We start from the raw sequence: 22,340 nt of genomic DNA on the forward strand, positions 1-22,340 counted from the left end.
TGTCTGTGGAAGCCGTAAAGAAGTCCAAAAACTAAATTGAAAAGTCTCTAAAACCTCATTGATTCACTTACTCCCTCAAGGTTGTCGAATAGGATTTTTCCTGCTTTGCCGGTGGACACAGGAGCTTTTTAGCCCAAGGCTATGAGCTCAACTCAAGCCAAAGCACTGTGGACTGTTAATGCAGTCTTTGCACTGGTCTTCTCCTCTAGCAGGTTCGGCTCTCTAACCGTGTCCAAAGGGAAACCTGCATCTTAAAAAAAAAAAAAAAATGAAAGCAGGCCAGCTTCATACCTACAGGAAACAATGACTGACAGGGCTCAACATCAAAGGTTTAACCCCCTAGTCAGCTTGATGCTGGAGGTTCAGAGACACAAGCAGAAGCACATCAAAACTCCAGAGACATAGAGATACACAGTTCAGATGGATGTCACCCATCTTTCTACATTTTAGATGAGACTTTGAACATCCAGCAGAATCAAATGCTCAAAGGGAATTATAATATAATGAAAGACACACAGGCTTCAGCAATACTCGTTTCCGCTGAATTTTTTACTCTCACATTTTCAAAAGCTTTGAAAAGAGTACTTCTCTTAAGACTTTAGTGACACACAACAGGCTATTGTCTCCATCATATCCTAAGTATATGTTTATGGAATGTTGTGAAGCGATCCATCTAATGAAGCTTTACGTGTGCCGTTGAGCAAAAAGATGTTGGAACTTGCAAGCGGGTGAGCGATAAAAACTTAGATCATTCCACAAAGACAATTGCTGTTTTAAAGTGTTCAAGGAATCAGAAGATTGCCCGAAGCTGAGATAATGATGTGGCATCAACAGATAAACTGGTGGTTTGAGCCAGTAAGAGAAATTCCCAGTATTGTAAACGAAGAAGCATATCAACACTATATTTAGACCTAATTCCATAGACCCTGTTTGGATTATGCCATCTCTGTGTTGATATTATGAATACATTTTCCACCAGTGGACAAAAAAATGTAATCAATCCATCCATGTGCGGGCAATTTTCCTGACAAGCCACTCCAGTCCACTAATCCACGCCTAAATACAGAATCCCTCCCAGTCTAAGCAGAGGAATCCCAAGGCTGCAAAACACCTGCTTCATACTCTCAACAATAACCTTTAACCAGCTGCAAAATCCACAACTTGTAAACATCGAAATTCAGTCTGAAAATTGTTTTTCCACCTGCAGAAACCGTAAGATGATGGAAATTCAGACTTGCACAGATATTGGGAGCAGAAATGTGGAATGGTTTTGTAGTAGTGCAGTGGGCTCGATGTGGCACGGTGGTCCAGGCTCTGTGACCCATGTGTGTGATGGTGTGATGGTGAGAGGGGACGTTTCAGACGGCGCCTAATATCTAGCCAGCTGGAACAAGTTCCTAGAGTGTTCTTGGCTTGTTCACTGTGCTGTTGACAGTGAAGCCAGCGCCCTGATTGCCTCCCTCCCTCTCCTCTCCTCCCTCCCTCCTTATACCTCTCTGGACCTGAATAGCTGCTCCCGTGAAGCACAGAGACTCTGATTATGCTGAGCAACGCGTGTTGGGAGGGCACCAATTACCCTGATGTGCCGTTTTCATGTTTGCACGTTGTTGAGCAGCACATGGGTTGGTGTCCCAGGTGTACACAACAGCACACATTTCTGGAGAGGCAGCAGCAGTGACAGTAGAGGTGACCCCTTCTAAAGGATGACATGGAAAGATAGAGGTCACAGGCATGACTGTCACAGAAAACATCATGCATATGAATATATGTAGAGTAGAACCCAGTGAAATAGGTTTAACCAACTGCTGTCGCCCTTTATTATGGAGACAGGGTGATAACTGAGGGGAAAGGAGCATTAAAACACCTGTAGTTCCCAAATATTTCCTGATTTATTAAATACTTTCAAGGCTACAACCACCAGCTTGTTTTTCTTGTCAGAGCAATGCTCCATATTAACTTACATTAATATAAAAACAGATAAAAGCAGTTAACACTCACATTTGAAAAGCTGAAACCATCAAACATTTGGTACAATTCCTTGTTAATTACTTTCAATGGATACTCCAGAGATTTTATATAGCACCTCCATTTGTGTGAGACAGATTTAACAAGATTTTTCTAAATGATGCCAGGTCCCTCGTTATGGTCACAACCAAATATTGCTGCCTCCTACATTTCCCATGATGCAGCTTAATAGTATCTTATAATAGACTTCTCAAATCTTACACCGCAGTTTTAACACAGGCTTTTTGTTTTAAATTTAAAGTCTCAAGCCTTATTACCATCAGGGTCATTTTCTCAGACTTAATGAAGCTTCCTGCTTCTTTGTAATACTACCCATAACAAATACATGGAACGTGTAACATGGAATGTGTAAAATTGGTGGAGTGCGCTTTTAATTTCTCATAAAAATGGTTGTAAATTAATTACTGCCATAATGTTTTAGCTTTTCCCAAGAAAGATCATGCAACTCATTTTCATTCAACTCCATTCTATCATGCGGTCTTGTACTGCTCTAGTTAACTTTTAATTTACTCATTCTTCATTTTATCCTTGGTGTTTTGTATATTTATTATTCATTCATGACTGTGTATTTTACTGTTGTGTTTTATGAGTTCCTTTTAAAGCACTTTGTGATGCTGGCTTTGATAAGTGCTATACAAATAAACCTTCTTCTTCTTCTTCTTTTTCTTCTTAGTATTATTATTATTTTCATCATTATTATTATTATTATTGTTATCCTGGCTGAAGAACAGATTGCATCTTTCCACATCAGTATCCACCCCACATCACAATCTCTACCTCAGCTTTCACAAACTGCTTGTTGTTGAATGTGAACGACTGCAATAAATAGATGACCCTGTGTCAACTGTGCCAGCGCCCTGACCTTTGAGATCCTCAGTGCTGTTAATAGCCTCATTGGCACTAAGCTGTTGCTGCTTCTAACATTCCGCATAACGCTAGAAGAAGAAGAAGTAAACTGTGCCATTTAAATTCAGACTTGGTAAGCTGTATTTTTTTTTTTTGCAGCTGTATGCTAAGCTGCAGGATAACAGTATTCCATTTTATGCATTAAATTGTTTAGCATCCATTTCAGGAAAACAACAAACTGTAATGCCTTTATGCAGCTTTGTATAATCACATGTGATATTATAAGTAGCCATTGAATACTGATGTGTACATTAGGATAAATGAGAAACACAGGAATTTGTCTCTGAAGGTCACAATTTCAGTCAAATAGTTGAGTTCAGTAGGTGAAGCAGGCACAGTGCCAGTTTTACTTTGGGTTATAAAGCCACTGATTTGCTTCTGGGCTTGTTAGAAAAGATATCAATTTAATTTTCAAGGTTGCTGGAGGAAATACAGCTGCCGTAAATCTCTGTGGTGCTTCCCAGAGGGATCCAGCCTATAATGCCTCTGTCTAACCTCCTGGTGCTGAAAAACAATCATGTGTGAACTGTAGGTCTCTCCCAGTGTCTGCCTCCAATAATAGCACCTGTCCCTGTCTGCTAGAGGCATATGACTGGTTGGAGAAGCAACTTTTGTCATGGTCACTCCTGGCCCAGAAAAAGGCTGAAATGCTCAAATAGCACTGCAGTCTGAAGGTATGAAAAAGATACAAGGACTGTGATCCAGCTAACAAGAAATATACCAAAGCAGAAGATATTCTTAAGAAAGTAGTACATTTTTGGAGAATTTCTGAAATGTCTGTGAAATTAAAATGTGAATCATTGCATTTTTCCATCAATTGCTTTTAAAGGAATGTTCTCAAAAATATGTGCCTGCCTCCCATCTAAGATGACATTTGTATTGATTGATAATGATTGCATTTCTCTCTTTTTAAATTCAAAAAGTCCTCAAAATTAAACCATGTGACTACAGAACTACGCACAAGAGTGATTTCTAATCTGGTGCCCCTATCGGCAGTAATTGGCAGGTAGATATAATTTGTTACAAATCAGTGTCAGTAACTAATTATGTTTTATGATTTGACAATGCTGGAGTTAAGTTCTGATTAGGTTTAGGCACTAAAATGACTAGGAAAAGATCATGGTTTAGATTAAAATGATCACTTTATGAAGGTTAGAGAAACGTGTAGGTTACTTCCTTAAAGTTAGGCAGCCTTTATCATTGTGGCTACAATAATAACCACAGGGTTAAGGTTAGGGGACAATTGTAGTCATGTTTTTTGAAGATGTGATGGGAAACAAACAGTGGTCTCCTGTGTCAATGTCCACAGCCTCCATTCACCCCAGTTCCTTCTCCAAATGAAAGAATATGTGGCATATGAAGACATCATCTAAACTACGCCGCTTCTCCAGGTCATAATTACTATGGTTGCTATGGTGAGTAACATTGTGACCTATTTCGTTCTTGTTCTCGGGAGGACAGTCTACTTAAACTGTGTGTCCCCTGTGGTGTTTTTATCAGCCTTTATGAATTAGAAAAAGGGGATGACATGCAACAACAGGCTCCGTGTGGACATGGATCAGAGACACTCCTTTTATTTTTTTGTATTTGTATAGAGGTGGTTGAGTAGAGGTTATGATAAGTAGCAGCACGACATGTATCTTTTGTCTACATTTGAAGAAGCAAAAGCAGATACCCTCAATGTCAAGGATAGATATTTGAAAAATATATAAGCTTTTATTGCATATGGCAACTCCTTTCCAATTTCTGCAGATTGCACCTTTCCACTGGAACAGAAAAGCATGCATGGTCTTTGCCATTCACTCAATGAATACAAATTGAAATTTTTGTATGATTCAAGTATGAACGCAGTAAAGATGTAATACAACACTTCTCACCATGTTACCTTTTGAGATTCAGGGCTGCAGCCGCTTGCCTTTTCAGGCAGGCGGCTTATTGCTGATGAGGAGCATCTTGAAATGTTCATTAAAGGTGAGAGGCAGCATCTGAAGAATATGAAATAAGGGCATGGGCTGTAGACAGAGTCTTTGTGCTGCTTTAAGAAAAATAAAAATGCTATGAGTTGATTTAGACTGCATCATTAATCAAATAAATTGGTTTGAAAAAAGATTTCAGATTAGGAGTGTGAGACTGATTGATGATAGCTTTTTAAGAGTCCAAGATCAGCAATCCCACTTCTGATATTTTGTTATAAATGGAATATGCAAACACAAGGGATTATCCACAATTAGGGATGCATCCTCATTAATATTCATGAGCAGAGGTTGCAAGTATAACAGAATCTGGCTCTTTATCAGCTCTATGCAGATATCTACCTTGGGCTTTTAAGGGGCTCTCTTGATCCTCTGTGATATCTTTTTAGTCCATTTATCTTTTCTGAAACTTTGACGTTAACAAAGATTCCATTGGCAGATTATTTTATACAAATGATGTTGGTGTGCAGTAAACAAACTTGAACCTACTTTAAGGTAATGTATGACTAACACTTACCAGGCTCACTGAAGCATGCACATTTGTGAGAAATTGTATATATTGGCAGGAAGAGAACATGATCTGCTTCCATCTAATCTTGTTTCCTGTGTGTGCAACAGTTTGAACCAACCATGTGGCTTCCCCTTGGTTTCACTCATTAAAAAGGTGTCAATATGTCAGACAACACACTGCAGATGTTTTCCACCAACAAGGCAGACAGAAGGATATGACCATGATAACTTGATTCGTACACAAGCAAGTCTCTCAAGCTTGTCTCCTCCACAAAATGCTTCATTTGTCACATCCAACAACTTTGTTTTTTAGAGGTACACAGATGTCATGACAGTTACAAAGCACAACACTGACCTTTGCTAGGATAAATGAGCAGGAAACTCTGCATAGATGTTCTGAGACATTCTGTACCGACTGCTCAACAACTTGGCGACCTGCAAAAGGACACCAGCTCTGACCAGAAAGCAGTTTCCAGTGGAGTGTGGCCTTCATACTTTCCACATTAAAGAAACATGAGCATAGAGAATTGTTCAAAACCACATCTCTCCTTATAGCTGAAATCACACTGACAGGCAAGAGAACCCCTTGCACATTTGTATGTGGTCCCACGCGGTCGAGATGATTTTTCCATTAACACACCATAACAGACCACTGCAGCATAGCTGAAAACGCTGATCGATCCCACACTCTGATGTCCTTTATCAAAGGAAAGAGAGCTGTGGTCAAGACATCATACTGTGTGTATTGTGCAATTATGAATAATTGCTGCACAGCAGCTACAAATCTATAAACAAGAACAAATATAAACAAGTGCAGTTTTCTAGTAACAATACAGTGCATGGATCACTCTGTTTTGAGTGTGAAATCTCACTCTATAAGTGGTGAAAGATGAAGCTTCAGCCCCTTAAAAGATTTGCTGTCATTTGAAAACTGAAACTTTCCACTTCCCTTTAGATGTATTTCATATGCGTAACCGTCCCCCTTTTCTTTGTAATAAATGGTTTACATATGACTCCTCTTTACGTGAAGGACTGTACTTCTTGAATGAAATGTGCTATTTAAATAAAGTTTATTATTATTATTATAAAAATATTCATTTAATTTACGTGATCCTGTTTGTGTGAAGTTGCTTGTTTTAATCACTTAACACAAATCACACATACTGCACTTCCATGCAAGCTGCTCAACCGGGAAGGTCAAGTTTGTTCATCAAGTTTTTATCCTTCTCTGTGAAACCATTATATTAGCAGTTGGGCACAATGAAGAAGAAAGGTTTGTGCAAACTTGATGCAGGATGATGTAGGATGTTGGGAATGAAAGGGAAACTTCATCATCGCTTTATGTATTGTATCATTGTAATTTATTAATGCTTAACTGGTTTGATACCTACGTGTTATGTGACACTGACCAATAAGAGCAAGAGTTCCTAAAAACCCTAACTCTCTTTGAGTTTAAGACCTTAACAACCACTACCCTTTTACAATGAATAAGAATGTGCTTATTCAGCTTTACTCATTTATAACGATTCAAAATGTGATCTTAAATGTACTTCTAGGGGTTTCACCACATAGAATGTGACACATTCTTGTGCTGGCCGTCTGCTCTGTCTCAGTTTCCTCCTCACAAAGTGAAGCATATTACCTCTAGCCTGTGTAAAATGTGCTGTTGTTGTTTCAGTTAGTCTTTTGAGACTGCAGTTCTGGCTGCAGGTTAAAAATACAGTGTCCCCTGTCCTCCTACTTGTAAATAAAAATTAATTATTTCCAGTAGCTGTAGCTACTGTATATGTGTCAGGATAAGAGTCTCAGACAGATCAACTGCTAAGCATACAATCAAAATGACACCTAAACCAACACTTGGAAAACAGAGAGGGTCACAGCACAGAGGCGGGAAAAGTAACATATGTGGTTTAATTTTAAAGAGCATTACATCAAATCAATTCAAGTAATGCCAGTATAGAGTAATGAACCCACGTTAAACAACTGAAGTGCTGACAGCTTTCATATGTATGTATATTTAAACTCAACCAATCTGGCATGGAAAATATGACAAGAGTTTTGGGGAGTTTGAGCCCACTCTGCCTGTGTTTTGGGACACAAAGCTGAGCCCACTTTGAACTTTATGCCCCAGTTTCTCACAGTTGGACACAGCAGGCATCATCCCACTGTTCCCCCCTGAAAGCAGCTCGGACCGGCCATTATCCGCCAATAAAGCCTTTGGCTACACTGTGTGGTGGCCAAAGCCCCGGGGGATGAGATAAGACGTGAGGGTGGATTTGGCTCTCAAAGCTATAAATCTTTTTTACATGCCCTCCTGCCGACTCATGTTGGAGACTGTTACTGTCTGAGCTAATTGGTTGAAAGGACTCTCCCAGCTCCAAGCTATGAAAAGAAAACAACCGGCTTTGGCTGCACATAGAGGAATCCAGCAAATTACAAAGGGATGAATTGAGGGCAGAGAAATTAAAGAAAAAGAATAATGACAGGGATGTAACTATATATTGAGGAACACAAATGTGTAACTTTGTGCTGCAGAACAATGATCACAGTATGCAGTAAATCTGATCAGTTCTGACCCCCAAAAGGTGCACATTTTTGTAGTCAATTAACTTCCATAAATGTATAATGTGAACTGCTATGGGGTGGTCAGACCCACATTTAAAAGTTGAAAGTGCATCCAAAGTCATTGAAAAGCTTCAAGTGGACACAAACAGATGGGTATTTGCTATAGGTGGCACCAGCGGAGGCCTTGACTTGTCCATGTGACTTTAAAATATTTCGACTTGAGCAACAAAGTTGAGTCATGACTCAAAGTCTTGAACGTACAGAGATAATAGAAAACAGGAGAGAAACTACAGAAAAATAACTGAATGAACTGAAGTTCCTGGTAAGTTTTGAGCCTGAGCTGTCACACAAACACACACTAAGGCACATTATGTGTACACACATATTCCACTATTATACTGAATATGACAATATTCCAAATTTGAAACTTGTCATATAATTCAGAATATAGCATTTTCCAATTAAGATATGCTCATATTATGATTCATATTACAGAGTATTCTTCGGACGTGTAGACAGAATATACAGCTCAACTGGAGTTTTTATGCCGGTTGTGACACGCAGCCCTCTTTCCTGTTTACCCCTGTACATGCAAAATGACATGTTGGAGCAGGAAGACAGACAGAGGAGAGAAATAAGAGGAGAGTGGAGATCTGTTCAGGGTGGGCTGGAATAACAGAGGACACCTTCTCCATGGGGATAGGGCTGGAGAGGATTGGTTATTATCCTGACATGCAGCCATGGACTGACGGTGACGACTTGGTGTGATGCACCAAAAACACTCAGCAGTAGTAAACATCATGGGACAACCTTGGAACTGGATGTGCCTATAACTATAAATGTATAATATCAATCATATCAGTTTCTCTTATAAATATCAGGCAGCAGCTCACTAATGTTTTTTTTTACCTCACTGGTTTACTTCACTGCCTGCGGAGCAATTCTGATTCCAGTCCTCATTGGAGCAGAGGGAAACCCTGAAAACCTTCTGCATGTAAACAACTATTTTAATGGAATATTAATTTTCATTAGCCATGTAAACAGCTCAGTTGAAATGTAATATCGGCAAAAAACACAACATTTTGTGTATGTAAACATACTTACTCTTGATGTGCACATTGCTCGATAGCTAACAGCACAAACTGTTCAGTTTATGGAAGTAAAGTAAAGTACATTTTGTGGTTTTGAGTTCAATGTTAACATGTCTCAACTATCTCAACTGCTACATATATCTCATTAAAATCCTTCTCCAGAAATGTAAGTGGATTAAATTTGGTTTAGAGACTTCAAATAAGTAACATGAAGTTCTTTATCTGTATGAGCTATCTCTTTTATGTTTGTTTTTTTTAATGAAAAGTGAAACCTTGAAAAGTTTTTGTACATTTTACACCCAAAAAATAAAAATAAAGATAATATGCACTCTTGCTGTTGCTTTTAAATCCATCCATACAAATGTATCATGAAATGGTATAAAACCATCATCTGTTGTACCAAACTATGAGCTGACTATCCTAATATCCATGGATAAACATAGAGAGATAATGGCAGAAATTTACAATTGGAGCAGGAAGTGTTCAAGAACCTATGTTTTGGAAACAGCAGCTTGGAGGGGAATAATGACCTTGGACATGTGCCCACGTCCGTTTCAGTCAGCAGACTGTGCTGCTGCTGTGAGCGCTGCTGCTGCTACAACACCTGAATGAGTGTGAAACAGCATGCTATCACTATAATGCTCAAGAGGGACAAGGCATGTGTGTGTGTTGGTATATTGTGTGAACACTGACTTGAAGGTCACAATCAGTTCTGAGTACTAGATGCAGAAATCTTGTAACAAACGAACATGTCAGATTGAAAACCCCTGTGGGGTTTTCTAATTGGAGCTGTTTTGAATCATCCTCCCCAGGGGTGTCACATCTGTCTGAGAGGTCATTGTCTTAGACTTTACTTCAACTGTGGTTTTGCATATTCCCCCCTAAACGAACAGGAACATTCTCTTTGTTTCATGATTTCAGTTGTGCATCGTCTTTAGTGCTGAAAATAAATTGTTAGTTAATCAAAAAAATATTAACTGACAAAAATTTTGATAATAGATGAATCAGTTCAAATAAAAAACAATTGTAAAGAAAAATGCCAAATATTTGCTGGTTTAGGCTTTAGGCATTTGCAATGGTAATTTTTGATCTTTTAAAGACTACATAATTATAAGTGATTAATCAGTTAATGTCAAAATTCCCACTAGATGAATCAGTAATAAAAACAATCATGCTGTGCTGATCTTCTTTACTCCTCAGTTTGGTCAGTGTTGTCCTTCATACGCACTATTTTCTCTTTCACAGGTGCAAGTGAGCACAATACGTATGTTTGCCAGATTTTTGTTATGCATACTCTGTGTCCACTTTCCATTTCCTTCCCTCTTTTTTTCTTAACTCTTGCTTGATCCTCCCTCCTGTGCTACATATTCTTCCAGTTTTGAATGAATGGGACTCAGTGTTAATGGAGGATGTGAAGTCACCTTCTTGGCACAGGAACACAGCTTGGCACCTGGAAGGAGCAGCTGTCTCTCTGTCTGTGACTGACAGATTGCAGCTTGGGAACCTGGACAAGCAGCCACACAGTTGGGCAGACACCACCCTGGATACCGGCCATTCAATTAATCTCCACGACCATCAGCGTCACAGCCATTTCGGCTCAGCCACTGCTCTGGTGCAGATTTACTCACCTGTGTTCCCACTCCAGACCAATGAAGCTACTCCAGGCCCAAGCCCAGTTATACAATATCCTCCTTTTCCACTTCTGCAACCGAGGAGAGAAACAGACACGTCCAAATCGTTCGACAATTCAGCTGGAATGTTGAATTATACACAGTGCTGTATGTCTCTTTAATTTAATAGATCAACGTTTGACAGGCCTCATAACTTAAGTCCAGCAGGATGTATTTCTACTGTAATTTGATCAACTAATCTGTTGCACAGAGGTTGACTTTGGCTCATGTATGAATATGAATAGCTATATTTTCAACAATCCTTTTCCTCAGAAATAAGGCTTGTCCTTTTTGTTTTTCATTCATGTGCTGCCTGCTCATAATCTTGAGTTACAGTACATGGCTCCATGAATGCATTACTGTCTGTCTACCTTCTGACCCAAGTCACTTTTCATTTGTCTTGGCATGTTTGATTAAAACACTGAATTGGGGCTCTGAAGTGCCCTTACGCTAAATGTTAGAGAGCTAACAGATAGTAAAGTGCTTATCAAGTAAAAATTCAAACATTTGCTCACTCCAGCTGCTCAAATGTGAGGATTTGCTACTGTTCTTTGTTTTAGATCATTGTGAATTTAATATCTTTGGGATTTGGACTGTTGGGGCCATATTTCACTGCAATGGCAAATGCTAAGTAAGGCCATGGATACATGGACTATGTTGCTGTCTCCAAGCGTACCTTGTATATTGGTTCATGTACTGTATGTGCAATAGCTTGAAGTGCAAAAGGGATGGGTGAAGTGAAATGTAGATCAGTCATGTTTACGCAATAGACTATCAGTAAATCAGATCAATGGTTTTGTAGCTCTGAAACAGCTGCGCCAATCACAAGGGTGCATGGCAATAGCTCAACAACTAGAGGGACAAATGCTGCTGAGTGTCCCAATTTGAACCAACATCACCACATGTTTTTTTTTTTGCAGCAGCAGCAGTCAAGTTGTACATTGACAATAGAAATACATAATTAAAAAAAGTCTAATGAAGTGCTTATGTGATCACGTCAAACCAAAGCCTTTTCAGCCTTAATTCCACTACACTACACATAATAAATGGTCATCCTATTATAAAATTTGATACAGAATTAATTACACTGCAATGATCTCATGTATAAAACATGAAACTCTGAACACAAAACAGTCAAAAAGGTGAACAGTAGGTCCTGGCACACACAATTAATGAGCCTGGTAATCCGATGTCTCCAACATGAACAAGCAGAATGCCAAGTTATAACCGATGAGTCTGATGTGTGTGTGTGGTCATACTGTAGCAGCCTGGTGTCATTTGCAAGTGATTTAATAAAGGGAAACAGTGACTGGCCGTGCGTAATGAATGGCACTGCACTGTGGCCCTTAATCAGAGGCTGCAGATTTATCAACATACAGTATCTGTCCTGCTGCTTTCAGATGACTGCAGAGGCTTAATGAACTGAAGGAGAAGTTTTTCATATGCAGCAGATACTGAAAGAATGACTTGATTCATAGATGAGTGCAGACTGCTTTATCAAAGTTAGTGCTTTAACCACATTAAACATGCTGATGCTGATTTAAACACATCTGTATAGTGTCTACAATCAATGGTTTATGTATATTTTAAGCATTACTCCAATAATGCCCAAGTATTAACTTTGCTCTTGTTGACTAAATCACTCAATTGGAGTGTTTTATGCGACAGATGTGTGACATGTATCTTCAGCTCTGGGATAGTCTAAAACTCACTTCCCACCAAAATACCAATTTGAACTTCTGCTGCCTCATTTGAATGTGCCTGATGGACAAAGCAAATACCAAAAGTTCAGGAAAATACCAAACTGTCAGAGCTCTGCTTGCATTGGTTGTTGTGCTACCACAAAAAATAGTGCCCTTTATCTGACAAAACAAGCAATTTGAAGATGTCACCTCAATTTCTGATTGGCTTTATTTCCTTTGAATTTAACGTAACACTTAATAGATTTTTAGAGAAAATTATTAGCATTAGTTGATCATGAAAATGGGAAATAAGTAAATGTTTATTTTTTCAAGCATTAGTGTCCCTTTATGAACAACCTAAGCTTGTCCAATTTAATGCATCGCTGTGCACAACACACTAAGCACCTGCTCTCACTTTACTTGTCATTCAGAGATATAATAGCTCACCTCTTAAGTACACACAGACCTCTGTAATGGAAGATATCCTCATTTTCAATCTACATATTACATTTTCCTTGAGAAATTCATATGCTTTATGACCATATGTTCCTTGAAAATCTCTTGTGATCACAGAGCTAGAAAAATCCAATTTAGGTTCCTCATGCAGGCCTTGATGGTTAATGAAATGGTTGCTGTTAGCTACCCGGCTGGGGTAGCTTTATATTTACTTTAGTTCAGAGACGCATCCCGCAGTATATTAACCCATTAGAATGATGATAATTTCTTCATGGTCAAATGTGGACAATATAAGAGTGCACATCATTTGTGTTAAACCAATTACCTATGTTTGATCTGTGCATGGAATACTGGAGAGGTCCTGTGTCTGTGAAATCAGCTTTAATCACACTTATTTGCATGGAAATGGATATTGATTGGCGGAAATAGCCACACAGCTATGCCACCGAAAACATTTCTCATTTGCTTCTTTTTCTGTTCACTCAGGGAAACAACAATCACCAGATGAAAACATGTTTTTCAAGCTAAAAATGAACAACAAAGTGTGTTGGTCCTATGAGCATGAATTCCACCAGTAGGATAGGGGGATGCTATGCAAAGGTGAGGATATCAAAACCGGATACGATATCAAACTGTTTCATAAGAAGCAGAGGAAATGTGATCCCCTGTGGTGCACACCCTGAAACATTGAGCACAAGATTTAAAGTGAGCTGAATGAAAAATAACGTGTGCATCCACGCTCTGGCACACAGCAATGCAGTGCGGAATTCACAACTCGGCATTACTTCAAAAGCCTCTATGTGGCCTCCCTCACTTCAAACATAAACATCACAAAAATATACTCAAGCTGCGTCTGTGGTGACTGAACTAACAGCATAGAGTTGCTGTTGCCCGTCAACAAGTAAAGAAATCTGCTTGTACCAATAGCTGAAAAATAATATTTATTTGACTGACAGGTTTCCATTACTGTGTAGTAATTACTTCAATATACCCCTCTTGGTGTTAACAGTTTATTAATGTGACTGTGCCATTTAAAGATCTCATTTAAATCCCCACAAAATGCAAATGAGGGCAAAAGATATGTGCTTATATATACCTCCAGCCATCTTTCAGTTCATGTTTGAGTCTTGGTTGCTGTTTGAATTCCTTTGTCGGCTCATTAAAATCTCCAAGACCAAACCAATGAGGTTTGTTTCCTGGCATCCGGCATGTTTAAAATTTTCCTCAGGAATACGTGGGGTGCAAGAGGAAGGATTTCTTGTCCATTAAAATAGTGTTTATTTCCATATTACCCATTATGAAGCACTTACCAGAATGTGAAAATGTAAATATTTTCTGTGAAAACATGTTCCTCTCCAGCAATAACCTGCAGAATCATTCTATTAGCAGAAGCCTGTTGCCAATTATAGAATATGACAATAATACATATTCTGCAACGTTTACAGAAAATAAAATTATTTGTAACCACAGAAACAGCCAAGGAGCACTGTAGATGAATGATTTATTTATTTATTTGTTACCACAGCAAGCCTTTCAAATGATATCTTGGCAGTGATAAAAAGGAAGAGCAGACAGTATCACTGCTGCATTATCATTGCTACATTTAGTTTACATCCCCCTGCACACCTTCAACAGGTCGACAACTTATTTTACTTTGCAGTGGTGTGTAATGGAAAAAACACTCACAGTGTACCAGCCTCACTCAATACATGGCTCAGCGTGAGCGCCCCCAAAACAACGGAAAAATGCCATAATATTCGTGGAGCGGAGAAGTAAACTTGTGCCTTGTGCGTGGTGCAGCAACCCTAGCACATGTAACATCATGACTGGAAGTAGGGGAAAAGAATAGCAGTTCCCCTTTTTATATATAGAAATGAGAACTACTCATCCTCATGTGTCTTTAGGCAAACACGCAATTAAATACTTGGATACGTGTTGTGAGCTGAAGGTGAAGATACTGACAATTGGACAATTCTGTTCACTGAACTACTGAAGGCCCTTTGGCATGTTTGACACTTTTTGGCTTGTTTTTACCACAATATTTGATTTTGAAAGGTTTTTAAACGTATGTGTATGTGTGTGTGCGCGTGAGCGTGTGTGTCTGTGTGTGTGTGTGTGTGTGTGGGTATGTGGGTATGAGACGTTGAAAAGAGATACTGTGCTATTAGGACTGCAACCCAGAGCCCTATACTGTATGTACTGTCTTCAACAATGTCCAAAACCTAAATATATTCAATTTACAACAGAGTAAATCAGCAAATTCTAATATTTGAAAAGCTGGAACCAATAAATATGTTGGTATTTTTGTATTTTCTAAATTTTTGTAGATAAATAAACAACTTGTTTTAGTACAATTCTAGTTCTTTTTAGTTTAAACAACTTACACTGTATTTGTATTGTATACCTGCAGGGAGTATGTAATTGTGTGTATGTGCTGTTAAAGGAAAATGGGTGATGACCCTGGCTTGTAAACGGATGTATAGCATCCTGTCCAGCACTGCAAGATTTGGCTCTATTGGCTGTCTCTTGAGACAGGACCTCTTCAGAAAAAAGAAAAGCCCTTTTACACAAGAAGCAGCTACAAACACAAGCAGACTGTCATAAATCAAACGTGTATTTCAAGGAGAAAACGTTTGTTTCTCTCCAATGACTCTCTGAGCTCAGCTCAGTCGACGTGCGATGTGGTTTATTGATTCTATTGAGTATTGCAAAAGAAATATTCAATTTTTGCATCATCTACTGATGTGAAAAGAACGGCCTCCAACACACAGAGAGGTATGGAGAAGACGATGGAGTGTGGCAGCTTCGATCGAAAGTCCCCATTTGCAGAAGTGCTGAGGCAGCACTGTTCTCTGTGGAGTCAGGTGCTGATGTCTCCCTCTGATTGTTAAATCAAACATCTGAGAGAGATTACAGCAGATTAACACATGCGATAATGTTTCCCCTTTTGATCAGGCCTGAGAACAACACATCAGGACATCACATGAGGACGCATATTAGCCATCTGAATTTAGAGGAACCTGAGTGTCCTGGGAACAACATGAACTGATGATGGTGGTAAATTTAGTCCACTCTGTCAAGCCATAGGGGATTTTGCATTATTTATTCACATAATGTTAGTCCATATCAAAGAAGACTTTTAAAAAATGATGAGTAAGCTCTCTGTAATGTCATGTCTCCTCCACTAGAGCTGTCAGGTAAAAACTTCCTAACTCTGACATTAGGGATTTGTGTGTCAAGTTAACCTTTTAGGGTTTAAAAACACTTAAAGTTCTATACTTTTCTTACTGCCAACAAATCAAAACTAACCATAAATCCTGCTAGCAAGTATTTTTCTGTCAAGTCAAACCCTGACATACTATGGTTCATTTACAGTAGAGACAAAAACTGGTGTTAAATGTGAGGCACATCATTGCACTGGGTAACATGTTTATTCATTATAATGAGCACTGTCATTTATTTTAATTTAATCCCACATATTGTACACCATCCTGCTGTCATAAGTATTCAAGGACATATTCATCAGCAGCTGAAAATTTGACAATTACTACAAAGACCAGATAATTCAAGGAAATGTTGTATAAGTTAAACAAACAGGTTAAGGAAATTAGACAGATTGATGTCAGCAATAAAAATATGGAATAGTGCAAACGTTATTCTGTGATTGTTAATTAGAATAAACATGACGATATGAACAAGACAATTTTAAAGTTCAGAAAATTTCACTTTTTGAAGATTTAAAAGGTTTCTCTTTGGTTAGGAGTGAATGAGAAATTAGGGAGAAAGGGTGAGACATTAGGAATCTCCTGTTATTTCAGAGACTGCTGTTGCTTGTGTGAGGGTTTTTTGTGTCATGAAGGATTTATTGTGTGGTGTGTGTGCCTTAACATCTGTAAAATGGACATCTGTACAATGACTTTTGTTAACTCAGGAAAGACGCATGGTAGTAGAATTGACTATGTCTCATTTCTACGGAAGTCAGCAGTGTTCAATGGTTGGTTTATGTGCTTTATTACCTTATGACTTCCCTTCTGCAAATTTCCACTAAGAGTTACAGTATAAAAGCTAAAACTGTCTGTTGTTCGGTGGAACGACTGTGTGTCCTTCTCCGTTCTGGCATGTACTGACTAAAGAGAAAGATTCATCATTCCATCGTCTGTGATTCTTCCGAGAAACTTTTAGTAAAACATTTCTACTACATTTGTCAGATAACTTAAATGCCAATAACCATATTTTTATATTTTTCTGTAGACATTGGACTTTGTTTGGCAGTCTGTATCTTTATTCTTCTAGAGAAATCTCATGAGTATTGATTGAAGGGCCGAGCAACCATTTTACAGCAGTATTTATTAAATGTCATCAGTTAAAGATGAATGACGCTATTTTTCTATCTCTGAAATTGTATTCCATGGTCTTTGTTCAGCCCTGGTGCTGAATAGCTCGTACAAATATCATTAGGGTCAGGGTATAATCACCGTTCAGCCTTGACATACACACAACATAGAAAGAAAGAGATGAGTAATGCTCAGGGTGGAAAGAAACGTGTTGCAACAGCTGCCAGAGCTCCTGGGAGTTCAAACCAGACTTAGCAACAAAATGCATTTGCACCCTGGATGAAATAAAGATATTTCATCCCCTATTCAAGACCAAATATATTGGAAACATACAGTAGACTGTATTCAATGGAAAGAGTGAATCATTCCGGCTTGAGGTCAGCCCTCACCCTTTCCTTAGAAATCCCCAACATGATTTTATCTTTTCCACCCCCTCTCACTAACAAGCATGTGTAAAAGCTATTATTTCTAATCTCCTTTGACTGTCCTGCTGGGCTCTTAGCAACATTATAAACTCTTCACATTATATAGAAAACAAAAAACTCAAAGAAATAGTGCAAGAACTGACAGTGCTGTACTGTAAAGACACTGCTTTACAGAGGAACTGTCAGGGTCTCACTCAGCTCTGAGCTCTGAGTATTCATCAGGATTTAATCGTGATGGAGGTGGTTTCCTCCTCTCATCTAGGTGAGATGGAAAGTAAGTATCATTCATTGACATAAGTATGTTTATTAGGGAATCAGCCTGACACTACATAGAGTCAGTTTAACTTATAAGCTTTTCAAATTGATATCTTTAAGCTCCAATTCTGAGCATAAACCTAGGACAAAATGAAGAACTATTTTAGTGGTTAAAATTTGGAGACTTTAAAAAATACAGTAATATAGTGGAAAACTGCTGCACTATGAATTTGATATGTGGGAACCAATACTGTGCAGTGATGACACTGATTTGTTACTGTACGGTACAGTAACACATAAAGCCAATAAGGGATGTAATAATTTCAAAGCTACTGCCAAATAGTAGCACTTTGATCTCTGGCATGGCCTTTTGCAGAAAGGCATACTGGAACGTGACCAAACAAGCAATCGAAGGCCACAGCCAAGCTGTATTACATGCGGTTCTGGTCAAAATATCTGGTAATTTATTTCTCTGGAAGTAGCTTGAAGGTAAAAAACATGGTACAAGGGTCTTAGGAACGAGCACACATTTCCTCATGCCACCTTCCTAATGTGTGTGATGAAACACACAAAACAAACTCGGGTATGCAATTTTCTAAGCTCAGAAAACACAGAGAGATAAAACAAACAAGGCCAGCGACATATTTGTAAGCGTTTCCTTTTCTGTTGTTTCCACTGGGCTTTAATAGAGACAGAGGCTGAGACAGGCTGCTTCTGTGAGGCATCTCTGCCTGCAGACGTGGGGCACAGGGTGACTCATATGCTCTAGATGATTTGCTGTAGAGACAACCAGCCATTACACAAACACTTCATCATAATCATCATCATCATCATCATCATCATCATCAAAATCATCATCAAAATCATCATCATCGTCGTCACTGTTGTTGTTTTCATCAGAGGATTTCAGGATAAATACCTCCAAGAGTCTGACTGAGATCATCCCCCTTTGAGATATAGCAGGCAGACAAAAAAAAATTCATAATGTGAGATGATGAAATTCTTGAAAATCTATAATCTCCCTTGGGCTGCTTGTTCATTGCAATAAATGAAAGTACGTATATCGTTCAATAATGGATGGTGGAGGCTAAACTAGTATGTGAAAAACAGCACCGTACAGCTTAAGGGTCGCCATTACAATGCTTGTAATGATGACGATGATGATTGACTCAGCAACAGCAGCAACAGAACCGTGGCGGCATTGGTGAAACATGATATGAGACATGTTTCCCAGACGAGCGTGCTTTTTGTGAAACCACCTCTCGCAGACAGAACTGAAGCTGCATGTGGTAGTCTCAGCTTTGATTGGTGTAGCTGCTGTATGGTGTGGATGCGTCATAATGAATCATCTTCCACATCTCTGGTTCACATGCTTCTCCCCTGTTGGACTCATCATGCAATAGCTGGTGAAAACCCCAACAGATAAACTCACACATTTTCAAATAAAAGTGAGAGTATTGGCCTTTGTGTGTCTCTGGTAATCACTGTGCATTCTCTTATATTTCTTTGTCTGGGAGGCAACTATCTTGTTATTGTGGAAATTCTCTAATATTGAGCCACATTATAGACACCACTAACTCACTGCAAGGTTAAAGCAGAGCAAAGGAAACACACATAATGTGGCCTCCTATAAATCCTTCTTTGCCTTAATGATCTGAATAATCAGCCGGAGAGGTGCAGCTGTCTTGGTGGCCTCTCTCCCCTCCCCCACTGCTACCCCCCTTTAAACAAGCCTGCCATATATACCATTTGAGGACAGAACACCACAATAATCTGATAATAGTCCAATAGAGACTTGAGCAATATTAAATTTATGTTGATTTGTATTTATTTGTTACTATAGTGATTTATAGTGCGCTTAAAACAGGAGTTGAAGTTGAATCAATGGTGAGCTTAGAGGGTCAGTTCACCTGAAAAAAGCCAAATATTCTCTTTTATCTAACATTAAGAATAGTGTTTTATGTGCCCAGGTTTTGAGGTATCAGTCCATGAAATCTTGAGAACAAGAAGATTCATTTATGACTTTATTCACACAAAACATGAAGCGAATCTTAGGGGTAGTGTGATTCCATATAAAGTCAAGTAGAAAGATACGAGTATACCCAAATTGGCATGGGGTGGTGTAAATTGATGCATAGACGTGTCTGAAAATGACTTAACTTGAGTGAAAAATTTGTGTGTATCCCAGGGCTCTGCTTCATAAAGGTACAGAGATGAGATTGGAAAGGAGAACGACTAGAGGGAAATAACAGAGAGAACCAAAGTTTATAGTGATTTCTGAGTTCAATTAGAAGCTGAATAGATCACAAACACACAAGCACACACACGGTTGGTCTGTCTTTTACTAGCTAGATTACAGCTGACCTGGAATTGAAGCATTAGCTGTTTGGGGCCAATAAACTCCAGCGCATGTGTTCTGTATGAACACACATTTCCTTTATTCTTTTGTTATTATCAGCAAATCTTATGCAATTACAAAAGCCTCAAGAATGCAATTAATCTGTCTCAATATTTTCCGCAGTCAGTGTAGCTCTACATCCTGAGTCAGTTTGTTCCTACTGGAGATACCAATCTCTTAAAACTGGTCCCAATATGTAGTTGCTTTTAGCGGTTAAATATTTTAACAGGAGTGACTAGAGCATTTGTTGCAGAGTATTAGTGACTATTTACAACAGCAGGATGGTATATGTGTGATTGATTCAAAATAATCTAAACTAATTGCCTGTATTAATTGTGATGAAGGAATTTAGTTGGGTGTAGCTCATGTGTTTAAAAAAACAGTTTATAAAGGTCTATAAGGCACAGAGGAATGAACTATAATGTAACAGGCTTTGTCTAAATGGGCAATACATGTTAGCAGGATTCAGTCATTTTTGGTTTTGTACTTTTAACTGGATTTATTGATAATTAAACAAATATGCGATATCATCAGATGTATCCTTTAAAAAATAACACTTTTCATTTGAAATACTCGCTAATAAAGAAATAGTCCTTATGAAAACGGATGCCTGTGAGTAACAGGGACGCTGTTTCTGGAAAGAGATGTTGCTGTTGGTTTATTTTGACATGCTTTGGCTTTTAGACAGTTGACAGTGAAGACAGAAACAGCAGGAGAGAGAGAGAGAGAGAGAGGGAGGGAGGGAGAGAGAGAGAGAGAGAGAGAGAGAGAGAGAGAGAGAGAGAGAGAGAGAGAGAGAGAGAGAGAGAGAGAGCCTACTACATGCAACACAGGTCCCTGGCAGGAATCCAACTGGGAGCATCGTGGCTATATTGAGCAACCACTAGGCCACCAGGACGCCCCTTGAATTTTATTAATGTAATCTAATAATAGTCCTTTAGTCTGAGCATCTTCAACGATTATGTTGGGGTGGAGTATCAACATCCAAGCAAATAAACCCAAAATAATCTGCATAGATACCACTAAGGGAGAAAATATTAGAAATATAACATTAGAAATTTGTGTGAACTGACCCTTTAAATTAATAATGTATGGTGTTTATTCCCATTATATACGAGCAGAGGTAGTTTTGCTGCATGCATAAAGATATGTTAAGGGACCCCTGCCCCCCACCTCCCTCCATTTACCCCACCTCCTCCTCACCCCTCACCCTTTCCACCCCAGAGAGAGAGAGAGAGAGAGAGAGAGAGAGAGAGAAAGAGATCCTGTTCATATCGGGAGCTTGAGTGAGGCAGAAGAGAAAGAGAGACTGTCACAGCACCGATACTCCGCGACTTGTTCACATGTGAAACGCCAGTGAAGGAGAAGAAGGGGGGAGAAAAGAACAATTACACGGACTTACAAATGCCATTAATCCCGTGACCATTGACCGGAATGGAAATATACGAACCGACAATAAGAAGTTGTTTGATCCGGGTGGTCGTGTGAGCGCAACGGGCTCCAAGAAGAAACTCATGGTAGGTTTTTTTTTTTATTACGCACAGTGTTATTACCTCACAGTCATATTCTTTGTGATAAGCAGTCTGTGCTTTAATTTCCTCTTTTTTTTTTAAAATGTAGTTTTTGTTGCGCTCTCAGTTCCGTGTCTTGAAGTTCATGCCCTCAGATTTTCAGTCTGCATAACTGTCTGTGTAAAGTGAGCGGGCGCAGCAGAAATGGAAAAGTTTTTTTTTTTTTTTGAGTGATTTGACTGTGTGTGTGTGTCTGTGTGTGTGTGTGTGTGTGTGTGTGTGTGTGCCCCGTGTAAAACCGGAGACACCGCCAATATAACGGGCTCCTTTCAGCGGAGAGGCGCCCGCTGCCCGTATTGAATGAATGGGTCACTATGTATTCTAATCTAACTCCAGAGTTCACTCAGTTTTCTTCAGTTTAAAGTGGTAGAGAGCTGCCAGCGTGAACGCATGAACGCTCGCCTTGCCGTGGATGAATATTTGAAAGGTTATAATCAATTGTCACTTTCGGGGGGAAATCTAAACACGTCGTCATCATT

General features: G+C 39.0%; 1 protein-coding gene across 1 annotated transcript in view; it reads left to right on the forward strand.

Moving 5' to 3' along the window:
* Positions 1-21,624: 21,624 nt before the first annotated feature.
* LOC128381401 (carbohydrate sulfotransferase 15-like) overlaps positions 21,625-22,340 on the forward strand; it is a 35,111-nt gene continuing 34,395 nt past the window's right edge. The window contains exon 1 of the mRNA XM_053341411.1: positions 21,625-21,807. The gene's annotated coding sequence lies outside the window, so the exon portion shown is untranslated. The remainder of the gene's footprint in view (positions 21,808-22,340) is intronic.

Source organism: Scomber japonicus, chromosome 20 (genome assembly GCF_027409825.1).
Source record: "Scomber japonicus isolate fScoJap1 chromosome 20, fScoJap1.pri, whole genome shotgun sequence".
Taxonomy (NCBI): Eukaryota; Metazoa; Chordata; class Actinopteri; order Scombriformes; family Scombridae; genus Scomber; species Scomber japonicus.